The sequence below is a fragment of the Palaemon carinicauda genome, chromosome 11 (genome assembly GCF_036898095.1).
Source record: "Palaemon carinicauda isolate YSFRI2023 chromosome 11, ASM3689809v2, whole genome shotgun sequence".
Taxonomy (NCBI): Eukaryota; Metazoa; Arthropoda; class Malacostraca; order Decapoda; family Palaemonidae; genus Palaemon; species Palaemon carinicauda.
In genome coordinates, this window is record NC_090735.1 from 98575990 (window position 1) to 98583440 (window position 7451).

The window sequence follows — 7451 nt, forward strand, 5'->3', positions numbered from 1 at the left end:
GCCCATTAATCTAAATGCTGAAGCTAAGACTAAAAGGTCCATATTGCAAACTATTGCTTCCCAGTTCGATATCTTTGGATTTAATATGCCATTATTTAACAGGTGTAGATTATTTATGCATGAATTACAGTGTCGAAAGAAACTTGGATGGGATCAAATACTATCTCAGGAGTTGCAGAAGGAATGGCAAAATATTTCAAAGCAGTGTAACAGAGCAGCACCTTTACGTATTTCTAGATCTGTTGGTCCTCGTAATGGTGAATATAGTATTGTAGTGTTTACAGATGCCAGTCGTGATATATATGGATGTGTCCTTTATTTGCTTCATAATGAAACTAATAAGCTTAGCTTCGTTCATGCCAAGAATAGACTAGTTAATAAACAGCTAGATGGCAAGTCGATGCCAGCCCTTGAGTTAAATGCAATAAGTTTAGGAGTAGAATGTGCTATGGAAATTTTCAGTGACTTGTCTGGGTCACATTGCATGAAGCCTCTACAGATTGTGAATATGACTTTATATACAGATTCCATTTGTGCTTTACATTGGCTCAATGCATCTTCATCTAAACTAGATAAAATGAATAAACACACAACATTTGTTCGCAACAGGATTCATAATATTCAGAGAAAGTGTGAAATGTTTCCTGTTACTTTTAAATTTGTTTCTGGTAAGGCAAATCCTGCAGATTTGGTGACAAGATGTGTGTCGTATAATCAGCTTATGAATTCAAATTATTTTTCAGGACTTAGTTTGGATGAAGCCAATATTCCAGAGCTATCAGTCACAATACCAGCATTTGAAATGGGTGAAGAGAGCAGTTGTTCCCATGGTCTTTCTGTGCTTTTGTCCAGTGCGGAGCCTCTCATTGATATTAACAAGTTTTCCACTTTTAGGAGACTAGTGCTAGTATATCGGAGAGTTTTGATGTGTGTCCAGAAATGGAAAGTTAGAGCAGGGTTGAAGTGTGATAATGACGATTCTAGTACTCCCTACTTTGCTCAAGCCATTAATTTATTGATATCTTTTGAGCAGAAGAAATATTTTTCTGAAGTTTTTGAATATTTCAGTCAAGTTAATGTGCCTATTAAAGACATTCCTTCTATTGTGACAAAGTTTAACACATTTTTTGATGAGCAAGGTTTGCTTAGAGTAAGAAGTAAATTTAAGAAGTGGTATTTAAACAAAGATGACAAGTTTCCCATTCTACTGCCTAATGATAGTTATCTCACAAGACTTATTAAAATGAATGCTAATGATAAATTACTTCATTCTGGTAGTTATGCCGTATTGACCGAATTAAGAAGAAATTATTTCATACCCAAACATTTTTCTACTGTTAAGAAAGCTTTGAAGCAGTGTATTTATTGCCGTCGGTTCAATAGTCTTAGCATTAAACTTAATCAGAACTCCTATAGAGATTTCCGTTGTAATCCACCTAATGTACCTTTTGCCAATATATATAAATTATCTTGGTCCATTTTCCGTTAAAGTTAGTGGTGGGACACATAAAGTATGGTTATTATGTTTGACTTGTATGTGGTCTAGAGCAATTAATATGAAGATAGTTAAAAGTTTAAATGCAAGTGAATTTTTAAGAGCTTTTCAGATGCATTGCTTGGAGTATGGGATCCCTCAGTTGTGCCTTAGTGATCAGGGATCGCAGCTTGTAGCCGGAGCTAATATTATTACCTCATTTATCAGGGATCCAGAAACTCTGCTTTATTTTGAAGAAAATAATGTTGCCCCTCTTTCCTTTCAACAATATTGCAAGGGTGCTAGTCAGTTGGGATCTATGGTTGAGGTGTGCGTTAAAATGGTAAAAAGGTTAATTTTTGGAGCAATAAAGAATAACATTTTATCCTACTCGGATTTTGAATTTTTAGTATGTAATGTGATCCATCTCGCTAATAGACGTCCCATAGCTTTTAAGGAAGTTGTTAGAAATGATAGTAAAGATTCTCTTCCTGAACCAATCACCCCTGAACATTTGATCAGAGGGTATGAGCTGTCTTCTTTAAATTTGATTCCTGAATTGCAGAGCATTCCACAGGATCCAGATTTTGATTCCAGAGACATAGAGAGGAGTTACCAGGGGTTGTGCAAGGTTAAAGAAAATCTTAATGATATTTATCATAATGAGTTTTTAGGTAATTTATTATATCAAGCTATTGACCGAAAGAACAGGTATCGTCCGGTTTCACATGCATTGATAAAGCCAGGAGATGTAGTTCTTGTGAAGGAGGAACATACTAAAAGGAGTAATTATCCCCTAGGATTAGTTCGCGAAGTTGTAAGTAATGATTTGGGAGAGGTGACCCAAGTAACTGTACTGAAAGGGAAAACTAAAAAGATTACTAAATTACATGTAAGTCAAATAATTCCTTTCCTTGAGAGTAATACTACTGATGATATAGTTTGTATTACTGATACTAAGAATGTTCCTGGTGCTGTTAGAAAGAAAATTTCCTCGCGGCCTAAAAGAAAAGCTGCTACGATAAGTGAGGAAAGAACAAGAAAGATGTTTCTCTAATTTCATATGTTCATTTACAGCGATGAAGATTTTTTACCTTTGAAAAATCTTCATCCTCTTCCGTGGACTAAACGGAAATTAAAGTTTCTTACCTTTGTTTATTAGTATATGTATATATGTATTTATTGAAGTAAGGAGGACTTTTCTCTTAAACTATTAAAATAACTAGTTAAATTACATTTATATGCTTGGTACCATCTAAGTCCTGCTTGCTTACTACGAGCTAAGTAATTAGCTAACAAGCCTTCTAATCACGCCATTTTCTCTTTACTTGGGAGGTTCATGGATATACCCAAGTCAGTCTGGCCTAGCATACCATACCGTCCATATCTTCACTGGCAGTATTTGGGCACGAAGACTTGAGCTGCTAGATTCGTGCTACAAGATTTTTATCATTGAATTTGTGCTGTGCTGCTATTTTATCGAACCATGTCTGGGTTACGTGATTCAAGTGTTAACACATTTACGAAGTTATTCATCATGAACTAACTTCCCTTAATTTGGACTCTGAGCTTCCTTCGGCATGAAACTTTAAACTTCGAGGGCATTCGACTCGTCTCATAGCTTGCATGGATAAAGGTGAGAACCAAGCATTGTTAGGGGTTTCGTAATGTTTTATGGTAATCATTATCCGTTGCCTTAAGCCTTCAAAGCACCAATATTAAAATAAATTCCTTCCTCTCTGATAGATATATATATATTGTGTACTATTAAACTAATTTTGATACTTGTACAATACTTTCGCTTAGGTATAATTGGTGAAGCTAGGTCGTCCTGGGTTATCATCCTGCGTTCATCTTTCTTATTTACATTATTGGTAAGACTTTATATTAGATTTAATTCGAAGGGTGAATGTTATAGTGAATACATTATACAAAATTATATTGCTTATATTTATAGCTTCAGGACAGTGTTTGATGTCGGAATGTATTTCATTTTCCAGGATATCATTTATCCATATGTTTAATTGAAGTGGCTTAGTCCGAGGATAAATTCCCTGTTTCTTACATTGGCGAGCACTTCCAACATTATCGGTAGTGGCTTATTAGGTTTATATAGATCATATATGCAATTTACGATTTATTCATATACTTTGTTCAAATTGAATTTATGTAATTTCCTTTCTTTTATTATATTTTGATATATTCCTTTTTGTTGTTTATATAGGTGAGGTTGGAAAAGCTGAAAGTAGTTTGGAAATTACCCCTAGATATAACCACCTTCAAGCAATCGGAATAGACAATTTATAGCATTTTTATTTTTCTGAAATGTTTATAATAAATTTGTTGAATTGTTTTGAAGAGTTTTCCTAACTACCATTGTAGAATGTTCAAATTTCAGCTTAGCTGTGCAGTAGAACGGCACGAGGGATGTGAAAGGCCGTGAATAAAATCAAACACCTGCCAGTACATGGGAGCAGGAATCCAAGGTCGCGGTCTACCAGTACTGATGTCACAGAGGAGGGTGGTGTTGGAGTCTTCGAGGGGGAAGTCTTCCCGACGGAGGGACATGCAGGATGTCCTACAGGCATGATACTCTGTATCCTATCTATGGGCTTCAGCCAGAGCGTTGTAATCCTATCCCAGTTGAACGGCAGCCAAAGTGTTTCTTGATAGGGCATCGGCAACGGGATTAATTTTCCTAGGGACGTATTGAAGGGTGCAATTGTATTCAGCCACGGCAGAGAGATGTCGGCGTTGACGGGCGGACCAGGCGTCAGACTGGCGAGTGAAGCCGTGCACCAGATGCATGTGGTCTGTGTGAATGACGAAGGGCGTACCTTCTAAGAAATGGCGAAAGTGACGGACAGCCAAGTGCAAGAATCAGCAATTCGCGATCGAAGGTAGAATATCCAAATTCTGCCTTGGACAGTTTTCTGCTGAAGAAGGCCAATGGGCGGGGCTAGCTGGTGACAACCTGCTTGAGTACTGCACCAATAGCGACGTCGCTGGCATTGGTGGAGAGAAGGAGAGGGGCATGTGGGATAGGAAAAGTGAGAGCCGCAGCGGTTGATAGGACCTTCTTTGCATTGCAGGAGGCTGCTTCTTGAAGGGGACCCCCCTTCAGGTCCTTTGGCTTGCCCTTGAGGGAGGCGTAGAGGGGAGCAAGAGTGGCGGCAATGGTTGGCAGAAAACGGTGATAATAATTGATCATGCCCAAGAATTCCTGCAGAGCTTTGACGGTCGAGGTCGTGGGCAAGTCCTGAATGGCTGCTACCTTTTCAGGGAGGATTGGACTCCTTCAGGAGTGATGCGGTGCCATAAGAACGACACTTCATTGGCGCCAAAGGTACACTTGTCTTACCGGACTACAAGGCCGTTTTGTTGCAGGCGGTTGAGCACGATGCACAGGTGACGGAGATGTTTCTCTTTTGAGGAGGAGAACACAAGTATGTCGTCAACATAATATACACAGAAGGGGAGGTCCTCTAAGATGCCATCCATGAGACATTGAAAAGTGGCCCCAGCATTACGAAGGCCAAAACAGGAGTAATTGAAGGTGTATGTACCAAATGGAGTGGTGATGGCAGTCTTGGGATCGTCTTCTGGGTTCATAGGCACCTGATAATACCCCTTCAGGAGGTCGAGCGTAGAGAAAACCTTCACTTTGTGGAGGTAGGAGGTCACGTCGGCAATATATTGGAGGGGGTAGTGATCCGGTTCTGCTTGCAAGTTCAGGTGCCTGTAATCCCCACACAGACGGAAGGAGCCGTCTTTTTTCAGAACGATGTGTAAGGGTTACGACCATCAGCTGGAGGCCTTTTGGCAAAGGCCCATTTCCTCCATTTCGGCGAATGTCTGTTTGGTGGCTGCCAATCGTTCCGGTCCCAGACGTCTGAATATTGCGAAGACTGGGGGTCCCGTCGTCTTGATATGGTGATAAATACTGAGCTTGGCAGGAGCCGTGGGCATTTGGCGAAGTTCTGGGCGGCAAACTTAAGGGTACAATGTGATGAGGTGGGTGTAGGCTTCCGTGTGTGCGCTGATGTGGAGAGCGAGGCTGGATGAGGCGGGTTGAAGAGGTGTTGACAAGTACGAGTCTACTTTGACCAATTGTCGGTGGGCGACATCGACCAGAAGGTGGATATGAGAGAGGAAATCTGCACCGAGGATTGGCAATGTGACGTCAGCAACGAGAACCTTCCAATTAAATTTAACGTTTCCAAACGATAATGTGAGGTTCTCGTAATCATAGGTGGGTATCGCAGATCCGTTGGCAGCTACCAAGCGGACGTCGACAGACGTAGACAGACTATGTCCTGAAGACTCCCTTGGCAAAAGAGAACGACAAGCACCCTTGTCTACCAAAAATCGCCCGCCCATTCCTGCATCATGTAAAAAGAAAAGATTAGAAACACGGGATGGCCTACTTACATGTTTTTTGGCCACTGACAATCCTTGGCACATTTCTTCGCGGTTGCCCCGAATCTGAAGTGGTAGTAGCAAAACTGTAGCAGATGGGAGGTAGTAAGTGGCTGTCGATGTCGTTGGTTGGGGCGCGAGCGAGTGGTGGGTGGTGGGTGGCTTTGTCGCCGCTTTGGCACGTCACGGAGTAGGCGTGTATGTCCTACGGCATTCAGCTTCGGTTGACGTTGAATAGGCGTCCTCTTTGTCAGGGGTGGAGGCGTTCATGGAGGTCTTGAAGTGGCTGTCCATAAGGGCGTGGGCTTTGGTCATCAAATCTTTTATGGGTAAACTATAGACATCGGGTATGGCAGCACGTATAGGTCCGGGTAAACGGCATATCCAAAGGGCGCGGAGTAGGTTCACCTCACGAGGAGAGCCGTCTGCAGCAGGTTGCAGGCGAACGATACTGGTCATTTCCCTGAGTGCGAGCAAAGCCCTTTGGTCCCCCAACGGTTGTTACAACAGCTGAGAAAGATTTGCTATACGGGCGGCTGGCGACGGCGAGTACTGCTGCAGATAGTATGTTTGGAGAGGGGGTCATACGCTATTGGGGTGTCTCCTTGTTCAGAAAGCCAGTCTGATATTTCCGGGAAGGTGTCCTCGGGTATCGCCGCGAGAACATAATCTGCTTTCGTGGTTGAGCGAGTCACGCCCTTGATGCGAAACCGAACTTCTGAGCGCTTAAATCAAGCAAACGCCTCTCTGCTGGCAAATGACGAAAGTTTCAAGGAGAGAGCCGCAGCATTAACTTCCGTAGAGTCCACCATAGTACCAACGACGGAGGGGCGAGGGGGGCTGGAAGGCGGGAGGAGCGAGTCGACTTCCGGGCCACCATTGTAACGGTCCGAGAGAAGGTTGTGACTCAAAGACAGGATGAAAGCAACTGAGTGAGTTTATTATAGAACACTCTCCTTTATATACAAAAGGTCAATGCACCGTTACCCATGAAAAAAACAAGCATGTTTATTCAGGTTCTTTTTAGTGCGAGGGAAGAGTGAAGATACAAGCATTAATATATGCACAAAATGAACTATGTACGATCGTGGGACACATGATTGGTACACGAGATACAAAACAGTGACGGTAAATTTAAAATTTTATTACATCCCAGTTTAAAACTTCATTACAGTGAAAAACTGCCTTATATCCTGTTCCTCTTATGGCAGATCTTGTTAATCATGACTATACAACAAGTGAAGTAGCAATGCAATAAGTTTAGTTTATGGTATTTGCCCAAGATATTCAAACTTACCAAGCTGGAATTACTGGCTTTTGTATATAAACCGACTGGTATAGCAGTTATAAAACACAAAATTTTTATTTTACTACCGTAAATCCATTAAGTAAACTATGTGTGACTTTTACCTTGCATAATACCCAGCATGAAATCCAATATTAGAGACAGATTGCAGACTGAGTTTGAACGCTTGCCGCTTGGCGCTTGGACCAACCGACTCAGGCTATTACGTCATAGCCCTCACACGGCTGGCATGCGCAGGCCCTCTGTTTTGAG

At 41.7% G+C, this 7451-nt stretch overlaps 1 long non-coding RNA gene across 1 annotated transcript; it reads left to right on the forward strand.

Annotated features, from left to right (window-relative positions):
- The first annotated feature begins 1691 nt into the window (after window positions 1–1691).
- Window positions 1692–3812, forward strand: LOC137649733 (uncharacterized). The gene is made up of 4 exons (XR_011045843.1): window positions 1692–3110; window positions 3281–3348; window positions 3475–3565; window positions 3699–3812. It is a non-coding gene; the product is annotated as an uncharacterized lncRNA (long non-coding RNA).
- Window positions 3813–7451: the final 3639 nt, after the last annotated feature.